At 34.6% G+C, this 24,138-nt stretch overlaps 1 protein-coding gene across 4 annotated transcripts in view; it reads left to right on the top strand.

The window, feature by feature from the left end:
• LOC142318799 (glycerophosphocholine phosphodiesterase GPCPD1-like) overlaps positions 1-24,138 on the top strand; it is a 151,947-nt gene that overhangs the window by 11,917 nt on the left and 115,892 nt on the right. For 2 of the 4 annotated variants that reach the window (XM_075355294.1, XM_075355291.1), the window contains exon 1: positions 8,456-8,615. The exons of 1 other annotated variant lie outside the window; for it this stretch is intronic. The gene's annotated coding sequence lies outside the window, so the exon portion shown is untranslated. Of the gene's footprint in view, positions 1-8,455; positions 8,616-20,139; positions 20,199-24,138 lie in introns of those variants that run through there. One more of the 4 variants, XM_075355292.1, reaches the window with a different exon arrangement.

The raw sequence follows: 24,138 nt of genomic DNA, 5'->3' as shown, positions 1-24,138 counted from the left end.
TTTCTACACCTTGTTTTTAAAGTGCTCTATTTTTGAAAAATGTTTTATCGATAAGAATGCTTTGATATGAAATTTTCTGTACCCTAAAACATAAGGTTTTTTTATAATTACACCACTCAAAAACCCGTGATTATTATTATTATTATTTTATTAAAAAATATTATAGATTCTGGAAACTTCCATTCTAAGCCAAGCTGGGTTAGAATGTAAAACTTCTCAAATCAACTAACCCTTTTTGTACCGTCTAATTCTCTCGAAAATGTAGTTTTTTCGTATATTGAATATTTTTTTCTCTTTTATAGAACAGGATATGTTCATGTTCAATATACAAATAATGCTGCAATAGGGCGATCAGTAAATTAACTAATTGAAAATACCGTAATACAAGTGGGAAATCTCAGCCATCTAGGCATAGACTATAGATTAGGAAGTGAACAATGTTGACAACATCCAAGCTCGCATATCGCTCAGCTCTTCGCCATCCACTCTATCTGCATATTAAGTATACTACTTGATTAAATTCGCGGAGAGAACTTTAAATCATTAATAAATTAATGATAATTCCTTTACCTTATCATGCTTAATTTACTTAATACGAATTTCTACGGCTGACGCTGCTACCTCTCCGCTCCCAGCTTTCATCGAAGTCTGTTCTGGCAGTCCTCCACGTTCAAATTTCTTGCTACCATCACCTCCGTTATGCCATTCAACCAACTACATGTTGGTCGTTCCGTTTTTCTTCTGTCAGGGGTACGCATTCCAAAACTTTCCTAGGCAGACGCTCCTCCTCCATTCAATTGACATACCGAAACCAAACAAATTGCTTTTTGCGAACCCATTTAAAATGTTCCCTCCATTTTCATTTTTTCTCTTATCACGGAATCCCTCACTCTATCCCTTGTGGTCCTTTAAACAATATGCCTCATAAAATCCATTTCTTCAGTTGCCAACAATTGATTATCTCTTTTCTTCAGTTCTCAAACCTCTGAGCCCCATACTCATCTTTAAGCTTACGAATCATATATCCCAAATCGTTCTCATCTTCCGCCACTACAATTAGGTCATCTGCGAAATACAATGTGAATTCAAAGGCATTTCAATACTCCTACATTTTTTATGCCAATCATCCAAATTTGACAAGTGCACAGTTTAAACAATGTCAGAGACAATTCAAAACCCTACCGCAGTCCTTTACTTGCCTGAAACTTCTCCGTACAGGCTTTTCCTACTCTTACAGACGCCATATTATTAGTATACAAGTTCTGAACCGTACCTATCAAAGTTGGATTGATGTCTATTTGGATTAATTTCTCAAACAGACGATACAAAGGTACATTATCGTACGCCTTTTCTAAATCAATCAAAGCAACATGGGCTTTTCTTCCGACCTGTACTCTCTTCTAAATAAAAAGTTGCTATTGCTAGATCTGCTATCGGTAGTAGCCTCTGGCGATGGGGTATTTTCGCCAACGGTGGTTGGAGGATACTGGGGAAATAAATATCCAGGGTAGACAAAAACTAGCACTGCTGCCTTGCAGTATGGAGTTGGGTATTTAAAGGCTAGAGGAAGAAAACATCGAGGATAAATCACCTGGTCCTCCTAGTCAGCGGGTTGTGGAGTGGGCCAGCTCCCTGCCCGTGGAAAAGTTTTCTACTGCTAAATTTCCCAGTACAGTGCCTCGGAATATGATCGGGTTTAACCGGAGTCGACAAGGGAAATATGTAATGTCCAAGGTTTCCGAAATAAACAGATTGAAGTCTTATCAGAATTGGCAAGATATTAAATGGATATTTTTATTCTTTCTGAGACAAAGAAAAAGGTTTTTTTTTATATACTAGTTAATTTTTTTTTTTTTTCTATTAATATATTTATTCAAAAAAGATTAAATACGGAAGCATACAGAAAAATTCTATGTTTGCTTCAATGACGCAAAGAATACATTACAGATAAATAAAATAAAAAGATACAGTTAAAATATATGCTGCTATATGTTAGTTATTACGCAAGAAGTACGGAATATAGAAAATAAAAAAACGAAGTCATAATAACAATAAATTACAATATTAATGATAAAATAAAGTAGCAATACATTCATTAAGATAATGATAGAAGAATTAATAAATTATTTATACTCACGTTAATATTAAACTCGAATTCGACTGAGAGAACTTAATAATATGATAGTTTATTACAGCGAGGGAAAAAATTAAATCCAGATCGCAGTTAACCGAGGAATATAAATGTGAAATCTGGATAATAAATATGGAGAGGCAATTTTGATATGACATATATTAAAAATGAAGAGAATTCAAAATTAGAAATGACAGCTGTCTCTTCTCTTCTCTTCAAATCAAACTATTTTATGGGTAACTGGGCTAAGAAACTCAGTAGGGCATATCTCTTGTTATACTCTTTAAAATGTAACAAATCTCAAACTATTTTCTGAATGTCTTATAAAATGGGAGTGCATTAAGATTGTGAAGTTTTCAAATTTCTGAAGAGTTATTCATTGTACAATACAAATTAAATTTTTAAACAGCAAAATAAGCATAATACTCATTTTCAAATAATGAATTCTTACGACAAAGGTGATCTATTTATATATTTTATCAAAATAAATTTTTACTCTTAATGTTATCACAGTATCTTAAACAACTATTATTTGAATTTGTATATCAATGATATAGCGTGCTTTAAAAATTATGAAATTTATGAATGTCGACTAAAGCGATTTTTTTTAAAGGTAAAGGTATACCAAACTTCACCTGTGTTTAAGCTAGTTTTCTCTCTTTGTTAAGCTTCTTCCCAGATAGATATAGATTTTTTTTTAAAACCTAGCTATTATTTATTTTATTAAAAAACTAGATTTTTTGAATATATGACAGAATTGTAATATCTGCTAATATTAATTTTTAAACTGTTATTTATTATGAACAAAAATAAAACACTCGGACACAGTGCGCAAATTGCAAACATTTTCGACTAAACCCATTTAATCGTCAACAGTTCAGAAATATTGTTAAAAAATTCGTAAGGTATTACTTCAGAGGATCCTCATTCATCCTCTGAATTAATACCACCTTACGGTGGTTCCGGAGGCTAAACAGAAAAAAGAGGTTAAGAAATTCGAGGAGATAGTGGAAATTTAATCGCCCGGACTTCCTCGAACTTGTCTCTTAAAAAACATCGCCGTCGTGAGAGAATAATCTGTCAATGTAAAACCAGGTGTGTCCGGAGTTTAGGGCTACTACTGATGTGCGCCATGTCTTATATGTCTGGTCCAGGAACGAAGCTGTACGTACCAAAGTAGCCAGAGAGCTTGAGAGGATCAATTGTTGTATTGATCTGCAAGTTAGTTAGAAAACCGAAAGGGAATGGAACATAGCTGCCGGGTTCCTTAGATTCTTAGCTCTGCGGAGGATGGCTGGGGGTCTGATGCTGTTATAGATGTTTAAATAGAATAGCAAGCCGGATGGCTAGGGACCCTCTGGGTGCTTACTTCGCTAAGATGGGCGTTTTGGCATTGAGCATCCATTAGCTTAGTTATTCGCTGTTAGAATGAGATGGATGTGTGAACTCTGTGATGGAGCTTCAGTTTGGGAGGGTATAGTCATTGACTTTCATCCTGAAAGCGAGCTAGAGCAGAGAGAGATAGAAATAGGATATGTTGTCATTAGAGGCTTATTAAATTTATGAATCTATTTCTTGATTCTTAAGTAAATCAAGGGGACTTTGAGTAACTTGAATTATAGGATAAAATTGTTGTTGCAATCAACACTTGTTTTGTTGGTGTGGGGATAGTATTTTTGGTATTCAAAGACTCAGCCAAGTAATAATCTGAGTGCATAATTTAATTGAATTTAAATATAGGAAGAGTCTTTGTGTGAATCCTTCGTTGTTAGAGGAAGGCGCGGGGATCGCGCTTCCGCAAATCGGTTAATTCGATGGTTGGGAATTGTAAGTTATGGTAGATGGTCGTGGTTGGAAGAGACCGCACGAAGGCAATAGTAGGTTGTATAAATACACTGACGGAAATGTCTGCCGAGGCATTTGCACTGGTGGCATCCTGACAGAGGTCAAATTGATGACTGTTATGTTATTAGGACTAGAGGATCTAAAAGACGACCTCCGATAAAGCCCATCAGGCCCAGGAACGGAGGAGGTAGTATGGCGACCAGGATAGTCATAATACAGGAGACTTCAACTACGGTGGTCAGAGTATTAATTTAAAACATGAAACTATTTACACATCTTAATAATGTTATTAAACGACATAGTTCAGGACAAGAAATATATAAATTTACCGAGAATGGAGGTTCGAAATTTTTTTAATAGCTGGAAACTTGACAATGAAAGAAAATTTAGAAAATATCTCAAGAAAAAATAAAACTATATTTTTAATTTAAATATTAATTTTTTTAGTTTCATAAACAAGTAATACAACTTTGAAATCGCATTACCGGGAAAACCGGGAAAAAATGAGGTAATTTTTATGCGGGAATCACCATAATTCCTACTGGTTTTCAAGTAGCTTAAGACTTAATGTAGAAAAAAAAAAAACAACAACATTTAATACTGTATAAACTAAACTTTCTCCATTAAAAATTTCGGTTACATCTATTATTATGATAATTATATTTAATAGAGCAGAGGTGTCTTTAGATCTTTTTTTATAATAAGCCATTATTATAAAAAATATGTTTGAATAATTTACTTATAAAATATTTAAATACCATTTTTCAAGATAATTACATATAACGATAATATAAAACTCCCATTTTTCATATCTATGATATTTAATACCTTTAAGAGAGGTCATTGCATATTCGATGCATCGTTAAGTGCACCATCGCCTGAAAATGACATGTTCCTTTTTTTTAAAACCATACAGGAAATTAACTCACAACTTTTGAAATCATCATCATTTATAAGATGTAAATAACTACATATGATCGTTGAAATAAATAACTTTTTAAATCGGTAAAACATCAAAACAATAACTGATGAACTCTAATCTTGGATCAACGTAGTAAAGAATCTGCTGAGATCAGTATGTACATTTTTACTGTTTATTTGTATTCCTGAGGTTTATTTTCACTACTCTTTCCGAGAAAGGTGAATACGTGTTTGTATGATATGTCTATTGTCCAGAAAATTTAAAACGGCTGCACTAATTTTCAAGTAAGAAGTTTCAAACGTTGAAAATCATATGAGGCATTAGCCCTAATCCGAAAAACGTCTTTGAAGCACGTTAAAGAGCTTGAAAAGCGGTATTGTAAAGTAACTGAATTTTAGGATGGGTAACAAAATAGTTCTTGAAAAATCGTAATAATAATTAAACATTTGTGACATGATGACATGTCACAAAATTACATGATGACATGCAATGTTACCAACCTGAATATTACATCATGGAAAAGGACTTTGTGATTACTCTTAGATAAATTCAGCAGTTCAGGTGTAAAATGTCCTGATTGTAATTATAATATAAGCAAAAGTATAATTCTTAAAAAAAACACCATTAGTAGCTCTTTATTTTTGCACATGGAAAAACAAAACAATATTTTGAATATGGCTTACAATATGCTAAATTATATTAGTAGTCATAAAAATATTTCCACTCAATTCATTAAAATAAACTTCAAATAGTAGATCAATAAAAGTTTATATTAATATGAAAAGGTAATTTTTAAACTAAATGTTAACACTGGAAAATTTAGAAAATTATTTCGTAATTAAAATTGGCAAAACAAAATCTCATTTAAATTTATTTTAAACTTCGTTTTCGGTATTAATTTCAATTATTTTTTTTTGCGATTATTCCAAATAAACGATATTTTTTTATTATGCGACTTAACAAACAAAAAAGTTTATTAATTTTTCTTAAAATCTTTGTTTGGAATCGTACTAGATTTTTTCATATTAAAAATGATTTACATTTACAGATACGATGGTTAAGTGTAGTTAAGATTCTGTATGTCTGAAAACATTACTGTGAAATGCTTACCCGATAGGCTAATTCATCCTAGATAATTTACTTCTTTGTAAAATTTTGGTAATATTATATACGTTAATTCCTGTAGTCTATATAGCAACTTTCAAGGATAATAAGCTCTTATTCCAAGCTTATTAGTGGAAACGAGGTGTGAAGTCGTTTCCCTTATCTTCTTCACTTTGCCAGTACTCCGTTCCTCATCGACGTAATAAATTTTCTGAAATGTAGGTGACATAAAGTATGGTTCAACACCTTTACTCTATTCATGACATGGACTTATGTAAATATCATTACTCACAGGGAAACCTATTCTCACTGGCACAATTATATTTGTAAATCAAACATTTGTTACAGCCATAAGAAATTAGATTACAAAATCCATGAGATAGTGTAAATAAGTTGATGTCAATTGTAATATTTTTCTGTATTTCTACTAACCCTTTTTATCTACGTAATGATACTCAGCAGATTTATCAGAAAAGGAAATCCAATATTTCAGTACCGAAAATTAAATGAAAATGTAAACAAACAGGGTCCGGAAACATCACGTTTTCCATCTATATTCATAAAATACCATCTCAATGAAATAAAAATTTAAGAATTGAACATTCAGATTAAAAAGTAAAATCCGTATTAATTCTTAAATCATTGAAATTTACTGAAAATTGAATCAATGCTCAAATTCCATAAGAGAAAAATAATTCATTCACGATTATTAGAAAATAATTCTTTGCCAGACTTCATCTTCTATGCTACTGATTTATAAAACAGCTGACTGAAATATTGTTGACTTGTAAAAATAATATGAATGTACAATTAAAACTCACGTTGAATCGACGTTATTTCAACCGCTTATAAAATCACATAGATCTTTTTTGCTACATTAAAACAATGTTAACAGTCGAAAAAAAATTAGCTTTACTAAATCTATTCGGTTGTTTTACTGTTAAGCAAAGTTTGCATCGTGTAGTCGCTTTCGTTTTGAATGAAGGAAAAAATTATAAAGCGAATGTACTCAGTACGATTACAGTTTGTACACCTCTGTATTTAGATTACGGGTACAGAATTCAGTTTATTCTTTTTGATCAAATTATATCTCTTAAAATAACTCTAAAAGTTTGATAAATCTTTTTGGTGTTATTTGAAGTAATCTTATTTTGAAATAGTCCACATTTTTTACAGAAGTGCTTTCTGCTGTAAGAATACAGTAACTCACGTATAAAACGTAACGAAAGACCGCTGAAATGATGTACATCTTTACTCGAAATCCGATATATCATTATTTACCCTCTTCTATGAAGTAGATTCAAATAGTAAGGTGTTTCAATGTTTGAACCACCTTACTTCAATTTGGAATAATTTGTTCATACTTCATGCAAGTATGATTAGAATATCTTTAATAAGTATTTATTTTATCATTATTTCTTGGTGAGTATTCAACAGATAAAAAATTTACTATTTACAAAACAAATTGAAGAAAAAATCTGATATTTTCGAACATTTTCAGAATAATGTTCAACTATTGTAATATTCAATGAATGAACTCTTATAACTATTACACAATGCTCCCAGTAACCAGGTATCATATATTCACGTCTACTTTATCACGTGAACCCGGAGTGAGAGAGTGGAGAGGGTCTGAGGGGGGGGGGGTGAGAGAGACATACTTATGTACGATTAAGGCAAAACATTATCCGACTAATCTAAGTAAACAAACACAAATACACATAAATATATTTATATATTTTTAACTAACTAAAGCCAGTAAATCTGTACGAGTCCAGGCAAGTGGTATCGGCATAAATCTGAAAGGCGAAAAATACGGTCGTCATTAAGCAATGATTAACGGGCTAAAGCAGCAAGTCTATAAAAACTTGTAGCATCACAGCTTTAATATTTTCGCTCCCCTAATCATCCTCCCCACTTAAAAAAAAGTGGTTTTCGTTTTTCGAAAGTGACCGCTTTTATGTGAGTAACCTGTTTACCAAAGTTGTTAAAGTGAATTTACAGTGGAAAGGTGGTGTATTAACACAGAAAAGATTTGTTTCTATAACATCTTTTTTTTTATTTTGAAAATAGTACACTGCTTATACTAACCTAACAATATTACGCACAGCCGGATAAGACCTAAAAATATCAGCTTTGAGGTTAACTACAGCTGGTGATTCTGAATGCTAAGCAGTGAGGAAAAAATTAATTAAAAATATTCTACTTTACTCTCAGTGTTGACAGAGAATTAATTTGTTCTTTTTTCTTTTCAACTTTTTCATTATAATGGATTGATTACACTTTGGTTTGTGTTTATTTAATTTTGTTAGTATATTTTTATTAAATAAATATTACATCTTTTAAAGTTATTACGTAAACATTAGTTACCTGACTAGTTTTGACAGCACGTTTAATTAGAGGGAAATTTCAGCTTACGGTAATGAGCACAACATGCATTTTGTTCGTTGAGCAGAATGTAAATCTTATTGCTGAGTCTGAAGTGCCACCGTCATTGCCGTTATTGTAGCTCCGTGCGCCTTTTGCTACGGAGGTTAAGAATTTTGAAATTGTGACATCGAAGTTTACGTTGTCATATCTGCAAGAATGTTTTCATAATAATTACTAACTTAGGTAAGTCTGTTTAAATTATAGGTTATGTTAAATAATTTTGTTCTACTTTATTAATGATTGTACTGTCGTGTTTGTGTGGGTCGTGTTGTTATTTTTTGCATTATTATTTTTGGAATGAATTAATAGATTTTTATAAATTTTTTTCTGCTATTGCATAACTCATATTATAGGTTAGATAGATACACATGGATTCGGCGATGTGATAATTTGTTGTGTTTAAAAATTTGTATCTAAAGCTGGTAAAAAATTCTCATTTAGGAAAAACCGCAAATAAATTACAAGCTTTCTGTAAAATATTTACCTTATCACTTTAAAACTACAAATGATGAAAAATGATGATGAAAAATTATTCATTTTTCCTTAACCATTTTTTACTTAAATGTACGCATAGAAATAAAAAAAATTAATTACTTGAAATGTTTTACGTAAAATGTCAAATGAACGAACTATGTACTATTTTGATTCATTTCAATTTACGGGTTGCTAAATAAATAAATTTAAATTATGAACAGTTGTTCCCTAAGTTGTTTGTTTAGTCTTTTAAATTATTGTCATGTGATCTTTTCTTGATTATCTGTAATTAAAAAACTGTTTTTTAATTTAGCAGCATGGAAAAATTTAGTTTAAACTTTTTTTATATAAAACAATTTAACATGATCCTCTCCCTGAGTAGATGAAGATATGCTTCCAAATTTTTATGGAATAATTTTTGGTAATTGATGTAACTTTTTGGAATTATTTACATCTTCTGTGTTTTTCTATCACTATTTTCAATCTTGATCTTAGTATACCAACTTTTGCACAGTTTATTATCAACCTATCAATAAATAATTTTATTGATAACCGATTTGATGTAACAACTTAAAATTAGCCACTTGTTTTTTTTAATATTAATTTCAGTTTTCATAGAATTTTAAAGGGTATGAATGTTAAATTCTAATAGAGAATGAGTAGTGTCTTCCCTTATGAAACAGAAAAAATTAATTAGGTCTGAAATTTCCACTGTTGGAAATTTTACATCTAGTTAATATGTTTTTTCTGCTTGACTTTTCTGTAACGTGTATCTTGTTTCATTTGAATGTAGGTTTAATTTGTATTTTAGATAGCCAATATTTATTTTGAATATATGGAATTCCCGCTTTTATTTTTAGTGATGTCTTAGTTTGCTTCTTCTTGCACAGATTTAATTAACAAATATTTAGAGATCTGTTGTATTAAAATTGCTGTTATCTATAAGAATGTTCAGTTGTAGCTTTGAAAAAAATTTTTGATTATTTTCACCTATATATATATATATATATATATATCTTTGTGAGAATTTGTTTGTTTGTTTGAAACAGCATCATACAAGAACTAACCAGGTTGGTTCTAAAGAAGTTTGATTGTATTTAAATTTTGAGGATAATTCAAGTTATTCCTGGAAAGGTTTTAAGCCATGGATTGAGGCCCTAGTCCTTTGGGGGTGAAGTTGTGAATTAATAATAATATGTATTAAAGAAACAAAAATTAAAACTTTTATTTAATTGTATTTCTGTTGCCGCGGCAACAGAAATATGTTGAAGAAAAATGACTAATTCTTTTTTCTTTAATGAATATCTGTAAAATATTTATTATTCTCACAACTGAGGATAATAAATTCATTGGGGGGTTCAGGGATGGAGCCCCCTGATTAGATGTTTGAGTGAGATTTAAATGAAGGATTAAAAATAGACATTTCTTTATCCTTATTAATCATGTATCATATTTTCATCCTTTTGGTGATTGGTTTGTACCAGTCTATTAATCCCTTAAATATAGTTATTTTATTGTGAATTCATTTTCTTTGTCTGTTTATTATATTCACATCCTTCTATTATAATAACTGAATTTAGTTTTTACTTATTAATATGGAGTATATCTTATTCACTTTTTTATTTAATAATTTTGCTAATCTAATTAAAAAATTGCCATGGAGTTTTCTTTGTTGGTTGTGTAGCAGCATAATACATGTGGTGCTATACATGTTGTGTGAACAAATGCTGACACAACATTCTGATGTTGCATGTGTATAATTACGATCTATGATGTATGTGCTGATATGAATAATATATACGAGTATATGTATTCATTTAATTGCTGTAAAGGTAGTCTTTCAGTGCACATAAATTAACCAATTTTTCTATTAAATACATTTAGTTTATTTATAAGTAAACTGCTTTAGTGATAGGATTCAAGAGGATTTATTTTCATAATTATTAAACGGTTTTGTTTATAAATTAGACCTTAGTTGTACTGTAATACAACTGAGTTTTACAGCTATTACAGTGTGTACTCTTACAGTCTTCTGCTGAAAATTTTTAGATTGCATCTTCACTACTGAATTCAGTGTTAGCAAGGCTGTCATCATTCTCTGTCTTAGGCTTTGATTGAAAGAGGCAATTGACAATCATCTGATGACATAAGTCTTCTGCCGTAATTAAAAGAAATTGTTTTTCTTATTTATAGAATGTGAATCTCCATGGATCTGAAATTGTCACAGTTTGTAAAGATGTGTGGACTGGCACAAATGTCAAACTTTGATGTTTTAAGAAATTTTTGGAAGCTGTATATGATCATTATTAAAAATAAACATATTAGCCCCAAAAACCTTTCATTGAAGCCATATTCTTTACCTGTAGTTTTGTCCTCAATATCTGACATCTGATTAATGATTTTAGCACCAAATGAACTCCCTTAGCAGTATTATTAGAATTTGAGTTTTAAGATTTGGGTGATTAACTGTAGAGTATTCATGCCAATATTATTCAATAATAGTGGCATGGATGCTTTTATTGTCTGCTGTGTATGAATGTTTTTACAGAGTGGTTTAATTAACTATTCATAATTTTATTATAATATTATTTTTAATAACATCTCAGTCACATTGATTACTGTGATGATAAACAAAAAAATAAATGCTAATTAATATTGAAATGTGGGCACCATTTTTGATCTACATGAAAAGGTTTAAAAAGAGGTTTGGTTGTTGGCACTTAACCCTACCTAATAACCTTCAATTTTCTGTTTGCTATCCATACAATGAAAATCAGTTCAATTCAACCATGTGTTTATGATTACTAGTTAAAATATGACAAATCATGTTAGTTGTGCAAACCAAGATGAATCTTTTTCACATGTTGTCTTTATTCAGACAGTAGAAAATAATACATTAAAAAAAATTAAAATTGAATTTATTTTTTATTAATACGAATTCAATTTATTTACAACTACCTTGGCTTGGCTTTGCTCACCCAAATCGTCTACTCAAAGGGCTCTGCTCCATGGATCCCTGAAATGCTCATTATCCTCTTGGTTGTGAGAATATTAAATATTTTACAGAATTCATTAAAGAAAGAAAAATTACTCATTTTTAAATTACTCAAGTAAAAGGATTAATTTTTGTTTCTTTAATGAATATCTTTAATATCTTAATCCCCAAGGGGGTTAGGGACTCATTCTATGGCTTAAAACCTTCCCTGGGATAACATAAATGTATCCTGCAAATTTGAAAGCAATCTGTCTGTTGGTTCTCATGTGATGCTGTTGCAAACAGACAGATCCACAAACTTTGCATTTATATATAAAGTATTATTTTTTGTATATTAAAAATAATTTATTGAAATTCAGAATAGTAGTAGAAAGTAGTTAGATTATTAATAAAATATTATTATTACAATTATTGCTTGTATTTTAGGATTTTTTTTCTTAAATGCTTTCACAGTACATATCCTTCATCAGATTAATATACTTGCTAATTGATTAAAATTTAAAAATATAGAAGAAAAAAATAACATTGTCATTCTTTCTTCAGATCTTTAATTTCAGACTGTTGAAAGAATGAATGATGTGAATCTTTTTCTACATTTTTTGTAAAGCATAATCCATCAGCAGATATATTCACCTGATGAAGCAGTTTGTACTGTAAAGTTACAATCTTATAATTTAATGTATCATATTACAATAAGAAAAATTGTTGGAAAAAAAAAATTATCTTCATGTTAACTTTCTTAAAGAAAATAAACACTTATCACCTGATATTCTGAAAAGAGTTTTGCTAAATGAATCTTGATATTAATATTTGTAAAGATGTATTGAAATGAGCTGATTCAAATTAGTGTTTGTTGTGGTTGGTCAGGGAGCTTATTAGTCCAGTCTGTCCCATCAAACCAGCACATTTAGGATTGAAATTTCTGTAATATTCTAACTGATACAAACTTGTATCTTTCTACTTTCCTCCTAACAACTGCAGTACATGTGTAGGTGCCTATTTGTTCTTAGCGAAGTATGAATTCCAGGAAATGAATGAGCTGTTCAGCCATGTGTGAAATATGTGATCTGCCAAACTGTATGGGTCGTGTGATATAGTCTAATTTTTTGTGTTTTGTGGTATGTTAATTGAGGTAATACACTGAAGTGATTTACCACAAGCGGACAAGATGGACAAGTGGTTAACCATTAGCTACAATAAATAATAGTACTGTTGACCTAAGCAGTGGAAATTGTCAGTGCGATAGGTTTTTTTGTTAGATGATTAATTGCAACAAAACTCAGGCTTGTGCGTGGGACTTTGTTATGTAATATTCTTATTATATGAAATGCATTGAGCCTGACCAGGATTTGAATTCAAATTTTTCATTTTGGATGAAATATAAAGATAGTAAAATTTGCTGTAGAGGTTGCCAATGTAGATTTTATCCTTTGCTGATGGCATATGGGGAATAGGAAGTCAATGCATGTACTTCTGATGTCACTTGGTAGTGTTCCAATCTGTTCCCTAGATAACTCTTTTACTGATTTTGGAACATTTTCTGGATTGCATATGGATTTATGGCAAACATTTAAACTAGCATGCTGTGTGTTAGTGGTATTCTGGGTGATGATTAAAATAATCACTTCAATTCTTGAATGATGTAAGACTAATTTCCTATCTAGTTGAGATTTTCAAGACTAATTGAATCTATTTTTGTAATATTGTTTTAATTTTTTTCATATGGGAACTCTGTATTAAAATCTAAATAATTTTCAAGTTATTTGTATTTACTATTTTGCATTTTTTGTTTCATATATCTCTTTTGCAGAGATTTTCCTGAGAGTAATAAAAGAAATGTTACATCCATCTTTTGGTCCATACTTTTTAATTTTCTCTACAGTGGCAGTAGTTTTTTTCTCTTTTTCCATCATATTCTGCTGACAAACATTGTTTTTGACATTGTTTTTTTTTGACAAACATTTTCTTTGCTTTTCAGTAGCAGTCATGAGACATTGTTTCTCTTCTCATATGTTTCATTCTGATGTATAAATTAAATATAAGGTTTCCCATTCTAAAATATTCTGATTAGACTTCTATTATCATTCACTTTACTCATTTTGTTAACATTTTGCGTTTTGTCTGGTTATTTAATTTTTTTCAGTTTCCTCCGTACTCACATTTGAAATGCCTTCAATCTGTATTTTTCAGTTTTCCAAGTTTTACATCTTTACAGGTAGATTTCAATTCCTTCCTCAAGTCTATTTCCATCTTAATGATAACTTTTTTACTTCTAATAATGACGACACTATTCTAATTTATATTTCATTTTTATTTTTTCAGTTTTCTGTTAGCATCAAACCTAAGAACGTGTACAGTTTTACTTTTTTTTTGTAGACATTCATTGATAAAAGGAAAATTAAGAAATTTTTCATTTGTGAAAAGAAATTGAAGTGATCAATTCATTGTTGAATTTTTTAAATAGACTTTTTATATAGTTGTTCAGTGATCTTGGAGAATCTGAATCCAAGTTATGATAAACTTTATTTTAATAGATTTATTTAACTCCCTGAAGGGGAGTCTTATTCTTTAAGACTTTGGGGGTTGGCGTCCCCACGGGCCTAGCCTCTGCAGCCTTTCTTCCCACTACACACTTAGCTGCAGAATACTTTTCACTATACACGTATGTTACACCAGGTACACTACATGAATTACAACATATACATTTACTCGAACTACACAACAACATCCAACACAGTTTTCTCTTTCACTTACACTTGATGGTGTTGCGACATCGTACGAAATGCAACCGTAACCCAAGGTGGAAACTATCGTGCCGATGGGTGAATGGTTCTACGTAGTGAGTCTCGAACGATGTCCTCTGGGCACCAGAGCAAACCCAGTTGTATTTAGCTCTAGCTCCAGTACGCGTGCGCCCTGCTGGAGTGGTCTATTGTATCGCCGGTTCTCGTGGGACCAAAATTTCAGTTCCTACACCCAATTCTATGATGGTTGGTGGTCCATCTGAAAAAACCACCACTTTAAGTCTGGTGAAAAGGCCGCGGTCAGCTTCGTCTGACGAGGATAATTTTGCTACAGCCAATGAAGATGGTGTTCGGTGCAAGAATGTCCGCTTTTTTGTTGTTAAGAATAATCAGGAGGGTGGCTCCCTTCAAAAGGTCTCGCCTTTCTTGATTAGTAAATGCATCACAGGATGTATTGGTTCTCCGAAGAACATTAAAAAATTACGTGATGGGACAATTCTGGTGGAGACATATAACGACGAGCAGAGTCGGTCTTTGTTGCGTCTGACCAATATGGGCGGCATAATCGTAAGTACGGCATGCCAAAGGACCCTAAATACCAGCCGAGGAGTGATTTTTTGTCGTGACATTCTAGAAATGAATTTGAGGGAAATTGCTGATGAACTTAGTACTCAGGGTGTTGTAGAGGTGAAATGTATGATGAGACGGCACAACGGAACGGAAGAACCGACGCCGTCCCTTATACTGACGTTCGGTCTTCCTGTTCCTCCAGAGAGGATTAGAGTGGGTTACCTCTCCGTTCGGGTACGCCAGTTCATTTCCAATCCACGGCGGTGTTTCAGGTGCCAAAGGTACGGTCACACTACAACATCTTGCTCAAGGTCGAGATCTGTGCTCGATTTGCTACCGAAGGCCACAGTGACGCTAACTGCGAGGAAAGAGAAAGATGTGCGAACTGCAATGGTTCAGATACGCCTCGCTCCCGGGATTGCCCAACCTTTAAGGAAGAGAAGGCGATTCTCAAGATCTGTACTGAGCAGAAACTATCTTTCCCGGCTGCACGCAGGGAGTATAGGAAGATAGTTAACTCACGTAATCTCGTTCAACCTGATGTGTCCTTCGCCACTGCTGCGTCAAAACAGACTGCTACACATGTTCATGTTCCACAGTGCGGATCCTGCACGGAACTTAAGAAGCTCGTTCAGATGCTTTCCGATCAGGTTACTTCGCTTACGGCCACTATTTCCGGGCTGACGAGGATGTGTGAAAAGTTCTGCGTCTCAATAACGGAATCAAGCAGTGTGGTCCGTACAAACTTTCCTACTCTCAAAGTGCTGCCGACAGCCACTATTTCCGGGCTGACAAGAGTGAGTGAAAAGTCCTGTGTCGCAGTAACTGAATCCAACAGTGTGGTTCATAAAAAAGTTCCTACTCCTAACGTGCTGCCGGTACGGGTAGAGGCTACCACAGACGGCGGTAAGCCGACTAACAAGGTCCCCACTAAAGTGACCCGCATGGCCACCCACTCTGGGATGTCAGTAGCGACATCCCGTTCTCATAAATCTCCACGCCGTCACCCCATATACTGGAGGATATGGTTTAGGAACCTCCCGACCCAAAGGCGTCAGAGTTATCTAAGGTGAAGAACACAAAAAAGAAAAATAGAATCACTTACAACTGAATTCTATATGGTTTCCTGAATATATTTATTATTTATTATTATTATATTTATATTTTTTACTTTATTTTAATTTTATGAACATTATTCAGTGGAACGTTCGGGGTGTACGGTCCCGCATTGCAGATATTATGTACTGGCGTACAGCTGCATGATCCGATTGTCATATGTTTCCAGGAGACTCATCTTCTGCGACATGACCCAATCGCACTCAAGGGATACTTTTGTGAGAGATTCGACTGTGTAGTGGACGGTAGAGAGAGTGGTGGAGTGGCTATTTTCATGAGGGGTGAGGTATCAGCTACAAGGATTCGACTGACCACTCTAGTTCCTGCTGTTGCAGTGAAGATCTCTGTCCTCTTCAAGTTGCATATCTTCAATCTATATCTCTCGCCGAACACTGAGTTCAGTGCTCTGGATATCTCAGACCTCCTCGCACAAATACCATCTCCATCATTAATAGTGGGAGACTTCAATGCCCACCATGTTTCTTGGGGCTCGACTTTTTACTCCACTCGGGGAAATATAGAACACGATGTGAGACAGGACTTGGACCTTTGTTTGCTGAATGATGGGTCTCATACATTCATGTCTTTATCATCTGGTAGTACTGTGTCTAATATCGATCTCTCCTTGTGCTCGCCGGCTTTACTCCCTCGTTTTGATTGGTCTGTTTGTGATGATTTTCATGGCAGCGACCATAAACCAACTGTTCTTCGTTTCGGTGTGGACCACGAGGTTCGGAGAAGGCCACGGACGTGGATTGTCGAAAAGGCGAATTGGGATGGATATCGTATGGCCTTCCAATCGCAGTGTGACGTCGGTGTGGACATCCTTGAGCAACTTTCCTCATTTACGTCCAAAATACTTGAAACAGCCAGAAGATATGTCCCACAAACATCGGGTAATCATAAACGCCCTTCCGTTCCGTGGTGGAATGATGATTGCAAGTGTGCTATTCGGAATCGACGGCGAGCACTACGCAAATTCAATAATAGACCTACAAATGAACATCTAGATATGTACCGCAGGGCTAGGGCAGTGTGCCGTCGGGTCTTCTTGACCGCTAAGAGGAATTCATGGATGAAGTATGTGAACTCCATCTCACGTACTACTCCCACGTCTACTGTGTGGAGAAAAATCCATGCAATTTTCAGGTCGCCAGGGCAATCTATTCTCGGTCTCGTCGATGAGGGGGAACTCCTTACGTCATCTTCGGCTGTAGCAAATACTTTAGCGAAATCTTTCCGTTCGGTGTCTCTCACCTCGTCATATAGTAACGACTTTCAGAGATACAAAGCATGGATGGAAGTATTGGGGTTGAATATTGGTGTTTCGGATGGTGAATTGAACACTCCATTCTTACTTAAAGAATTGTTGCACGCACTTAGGAACTCACGTGACACTTCCCCTGGACCGGACAACGTTCGCCTTTGTATGCTTTCGCACCTTCCTGACTAAGCACTACAACATCTTTCGAGTATTTACAATGATTTATTTTCCGGATAAGTCTTTCCGCCCGACTGGTCGGAGGCATTTATTATACCATTACTAAAGCCTGGCAAAGAGAAAACCGATCCCTTAAGCTACTGCCCTATTTCTTTAACAAGCGTGTTGTTGAAAGTAATGGAGAGGATGGTGAACCGCAGGCTTGCGTGGTACTTAGAGAAGCATGGCTTTCTTTCTTCGGAACAGTGTGGTTTCCGAAGTGGGAGATCTTCCATTGACCATATGGTGTCGATGGAGACAGCCATACAAAACACCTTCCTGAACCGCCAACACCTCGTTGTTATCTTTTTCGATATAAAAAGGCGTACGACACGGCCTGGCGACGTGGCATTCTTAACACCCTTAGGAGGTGGGGGATCACTGGCAACATGCTTGCTTTTATCCGGGGATTCTTGAATCACCGGACGTTTCGTGTTCGTGTAGACGATTCACTTTCAGACAGTGTCGTCTCAGAAAATGGGGTACCGCAAGGTAGTGTATTAAGTGCCACCTTGTTTTCTGTGGCCATAAACAGCATTACCAATTGTGTACAGGCTCCTGTCTCTTGTTGTCTTTTCGTTGATGATTTTGTTATTTACGTTGCGAGCCGCTCTACACCCACTGCGGAGCGACATATGCAGAACACTATATTTCGCCTTGAGGCTTGGTCAGGGACTAGTGGTTTCACATTTTCACCCGACAAGACGAAATGTGTAGTCTTTTCTCGGCTACGGAACCCTTCTAATCCGCGGGGTTTTCTGAACAGGGAGCTTATTGCTGTCTCTACTTACGTCAGGTTTCTGGGTTTGCTTTTTGATAGCCGTCTTACTTGGGTCACACATATGAGGGATTTGAGGACAAAGTGTTCCAAACTTTTGGATATGATGCGGGTCTAACACCAACTGGGGGGCCGATCGGTCGTATATGTTACGTTTTTACTACTCCCTTGTTCGTTCCCGTTTGGATTATGGTTGTGTCGCCTATTCCTCAGCTCGCCAAACCGTACTTAAGATGCTGGACGGTGTGCATCATTCTTTTCTTCGGCTTGCCACGGGTGCGTTTAGATCGAGCCCTACCGCAAGCTTACTTGTAGACAGTGGCGAGCCATCACTTTGGGATAGACGAGACCAGCTTTTGTTATCTTATTTTGCCCGTCTCAGCGGACAGCCGAATCACCCAGCTTTTGACCCAGTTCTTAAGAATCCTAATTTGAGGAAGTATGAGGACCGTCCACGTTGTACTGCGCCTGTGGGTGTCCGTACATGACGTCTGCTGCAGTGTATGAATGTTGGCACTCCCTCGTTCTTTCCATCATGTCCGTGCTCGAATCCCCCGTGGAGAATAAACCATCTAAATTTTACGTTTGATCTTACAACGTATGATAAACAATCAACGCCACCTATTGTTTACCAGCAGGTGTTCCAGTTTCTCCTCACCAAGTCGAACCCAGATGTGGTGGTATACACTGATGGGTCGAAGCATGACTGTAACGTTGGTTGTGCTTTTGTTTTCAATGAACAGACTTATATGTTTGGTCTACCCGGTGTTACGAGTGTGTTCACAGCGGAACTACTCGCTGTGAATAGGGCTGTAAGTATCGTTGGCCCTAAATATAGGAACATTCTTATTTGCAGTGACTCGTACAGTGCTCTCCAGGCGTTGGAAAACCTTTATTCCGGACATCCTGTCGTCGTTGGCATTTATGATAAAATCGCTGAGTTAGAAAAACGAAACAAGGGGGTAGGTTTTTGCTGGATCCCTAGCCACGTTGGGATTTTTGGTAATGAGAGAGCAGATTCTGCTGCGAAAGATGCGTGTATTCAGCCTCCTTTCACCACCCGAGTTACTACCTTTGATTTTATTAATCATATAAAACAATCATTACGAGCAAGGTGGCAAAGTGGCTGGACGGTGTTGTCGATAGTAAACTTCGACGGATTAAAGACTCAGTGTTGCTGTGGGGCTCCTCTTGCAGGAACTCTCGTCGTGAGGAAGTGGTCCTCTGCCGGTTACGGTAAGGGCACACGAGGATCACGCCCGAATATCTAATGTCAGGAGGAGACCCACCCCTGTGCACACGATGCAACTGCCGCATAACTGTGCACCACATTCTCGTGGACTGCGTATGTTATGCGGCGTTGCGTCTTCAATTTAATTTACCCAGCAGCATTCGTGATGTCTTGGGCAATGAGGCAGGGTTTTGGAACGAATGTTTCTCTTTTTGCATAGTACTGGGTTACTGCAAAGGATTTAATATACTTATATATGTTTGTCTGTAAGGAGAGTTTTTTAATAATTTTAACCTTTATTTTCGATTTGATTTTTTAGTTCTATGTGCTTAATTTTACTATCCGGGGTGGGATTTTTGCACAACCCATCAGAGTTAGGTAAGTTTTTATACTTTCTTTATTCTATTATTTTATCTTTAATATTTTATCAACTTTGTCTGTGACATTAGTTTTGGGTTTTATTTTGCCTTCTTCGCTTTTTTTAGAAAGTTTTTATTATATGATTAATATTATGTTTACACCTTGTATAGCTTATTATTTTGGAGTTATATTACCCTTTTAATAATAACTACCGGGCGATGATAACGCCCAAGCGTTTTTCGCCCACAAACAACCAAAAAAAAAAAAATAAATAAATAAAAATAGATTTAAGTGCTCATGTTATTAATTCACTAATGTTAGTTGGATTAGGTTAATGACATTATCTAAGGAATTGCTGATGTCTCTGTGGATGTGACAAATTGGCAAACTGACTTGCAGTCAGTTGTTAGGCAAATATAATTTTAAAACAATTCTCCAGGAAAATCGGTCATTATATAGAATTGTGACTGCAGCTGTTCCAGGTTTAATTATGGGAACTCATAATGTTAAGACTCTTGAGAACTGAAGACAAACTTTCGGAATTAGAAGAGGCTTTGAAGGACATAAGAAAATCTTGGTTTTGCAGATGTTAGATAGAGCTGGGAAAAATGATACTTAGAAAGAACCACGTAAGAGAAATGGTGGGACCCAAAGGAGATGTAGGGTTCATTATTCAGAAAAACGTTTTGATAGAATTCAAGGGTATGCCAGAGGGAACTGGAGACTAAATTAAAATTTAGAAAAAATAAGGTATTAAGTGTTTATCAAATTTATGCCCTTACAGCAGACGCTGTAGAAATTGAGCAGCTGATGTTTTATGAATAACTTATCCATGGTATTAAAATAAGAAAAAAAAAATTAGATGAATCAAACTTTAATCTTTGGTGATTGTAACAGTCAGATGGGAAATCAGGAGGCAGATTACGAAGTTAAAAAAAAATGATGTAGAAGAGATTTTGTAAATGTTAAAAGGCAGTAAAATGGAAGGAATTGCTAAGATTACAAATCAGATAATAACAATGCTTTTTTCTAATATTAAATAGGTGAAATTGGTAATTTTTTGTAGGATTCTAAGAGAGGAATAGAGACTCTAATCTTAATGGAAGTCAGTTGATTTTATTGTAAACTATGATAACTACAGTAACTATCAGCTTATATGTTATATCTTGTCTTAGCAAATTGTTTATGAAACTTATAGAATTGTACCTCTATTGAATTGTTATCGGTCAATTGAACAAGCCTGCTTTCAAAGTGGTTATTTAATTTTTTAATAATTTCTAAGTTACTCATATTAACAACACTGAAAAGAGTTAAGTATATAGATTAGACTTTACCTTATCAATTATGTGAAAGCTTTGGCTGTTGAAGTACTACTTTATATTTACATTTCTTAATCATGTTCCTTATCTATTGAAATACAATTACAGATATATAACAATAGTGTTACAAGACTACTTAAGTAAGATTAGGAAAATATTTCAGGTTTCAAAAAGGAGTGAAACAAAGTGATCTCTTTCACTTTATTTTTCTATCTTGCTGTTCAAGAGGTTTTCAGTGAGGTGTAATAGAAAAATAGTGGTTATTTGTTTGGGACAAATACTTAAAACCTTATATATTTTACTTACGATGTTGCTACATACGATTAAGTATGTAATCAACAGTCTTCCATAAGAGAGCAAATGTGTAGGCCTTACTATAAATTCTGTAAAAAACATTATTGTTTATAACCAACAGGGAGGAAGCAGGTTTAGAGTTGGATGGATGCAAGTTAAATAGAACAAAAGAACTCTTATTCTCGTATCTCCTTTGAAGACAAGATAACAAAAGAAGTTAAAACACAGTTATGCGGTTGTGTGTTGGAATTATCGATCTTTAAAGTTTATTCTAAATAATAAATATGAGGTATAAGCGTTGCATGGAGGGCCAAAAAAACAGGGTTGGGCATTGCCAACACTCGCATATAGTCTGCAAACTTTGGCACATAAACAAACCTTAATAAAAAAACGGAAGTGGGAATGGAGTGAAATGATTGAAACATTGGTAGATTACAAAAAATAAATAATGTAACAGTTAGGGTAAAAACAAAATTATTTGTTTAAGTAGAAACTACAAACAAATTAAATTTGGAGTGGGTCATTCATACTGCAAAGCAAGAAAAAAGTACATGGACTGAAAGGGTAATTGAATAGGAGTCAAATTGGAAATCAAAATAAGTCGGATTACAGAGTAGATGGAAATATGACATAATAAAGATTGTAGATTTGAAGTGGATGAGGACAATTATAGACTGTGAAAAGTGGTGAGACTTGGAAGAGGCCTATGCCCATTAGTGGACGTAATTTCAAAAATATAATTCATTTATATGGGAGGTTATCTCTAAAGAAAAAACCGTTTCATTGTAAAAAAAATGTATTCTGAAAACTTTTAAATATTTTTTATTTCACTTATCCTACATACATACCATATACTGCTTCTATATATAATCGCCACATGAATTAAGACATTTATCGTAACGATACACCAGCTTCAATATACCCTCGTGGTATTCTTCTGCCGCCAGTCCATTTAGCCTTTGATTAACAGCATTTTTAAGTTTATCGTCACCCGCGAATTGCTTACCACTCAAAAATTCTTTCAATTTCCCAAATAAATCGTAATCAGAAGGAGCTAAGACTATATGGTGAGTGAACGTAAATTTCTCAGCTAAATGTTCTCAGTAAATCACGTGTCGGACTCGCAAGATGTGGACGTGCATTATCGTGCAGTAGGACGACGCCGTCGGTTAGCCGCCCACGTCGCCGGGTTTGAATGGCGCGCCGTAACCTACGTAGAGTTTTGCAGTAGGCTTCTGCACGTATAGTCGTTCCACGTGGCACGAAATCAATCAGCAATATGCCAAACCGATCCCAAAAGACTGTGGCCGGCCATCAGTTTGCGTCGAAATGGCTGTGGCTTGACCTTTGTTGGTCTGCTTGGTGATGAGGATAACGCCATTCACTTGATTGCTGTTTTCTCTGTGGTGTGTAATACGAAATCCAAATTTCATCGCCGGTAACAGTTGAATTAAGGAACTCATCACTTTCTTATATATAGCGCATCAAAAATTCCAAAGCACATCCCATTCGGATATTTTTGTGACGTTCCGTTAAGACGTGCGGCACAGAAAGTGCACAAATCTTTCTGAAACCTAATTGGTCATGAACAATGCGACCGATGACAGCTCTTAAAACATCAGGAAATTGAAGGGCAAGGTCGGAAGTCGTTGAGCGGCGATCTTTTCTGATTTCATCATCGACGCGTTTCAACATGTCCTCTGTGATTATCGAGGCTCTCCCTTATTAATTCTGTTATTTTTAAACTTTTATACCATTTTCGGACGTTTCTTTCATTCATTACATTAGCACCGTATACAGCAACCAACTGCCTGTGAATTTCAGCCGGCTTAACGTTTTGATAGTTTAAAAACCGTATTACTCCATGTATTTCACAGTCGGCGGCAACATCAATTTTCCTATTCATTTTATAAAGTATTAACTTACCCGTAATCAAAGATACTAACGTCACAACTTACAGACAACAATGCAGTGTGTACATTACTTGCGTGGTCATGAACGATACAGGTTCACCAACCTTAAGGAGAGAAATTTCCCAGAGGTCTTTACTTTAGAGATAACCCTCGTACATTAAGCGTTTGGTGATTAAAGAACTATAATATTTAGTCTGTTGTGCATTAATAAATGGAGAATTAATATTTTGTTTTTTACTTTTTGTAAAAAATATTATTTTGATATCGCTACTTTGCTGTGGTTTTTTACTTCCTTGAACGAAGTAAAGGAAGTATTGTGATAGCGAAACATTTCGGTCCTTAGATTTAATCTCCTTTTTTATTTATTTTTTAACTTTTTTTACTTCCTTATACGAAGTAAAGGAAGTATTGTGATTGCGAAACATTTCGGTT

Source organism: Lycorma delicatula, chromosome 2, assembly GCF_047948215.1.
Source record: "Lycorma delicatula isolate Av1 chromosome 2, ASM4794821v1, whole genome shotgun sequence".
Lineage (NCBI taxonomy): Eukaryota > Metazoa > Arthropoda > Insecta > Hemiptera > Fulgoridae > Lycorma > Lycorma delicatula.
This window is presented reverse-complemented; position numbering and strand designations above follow the sequence as displayed.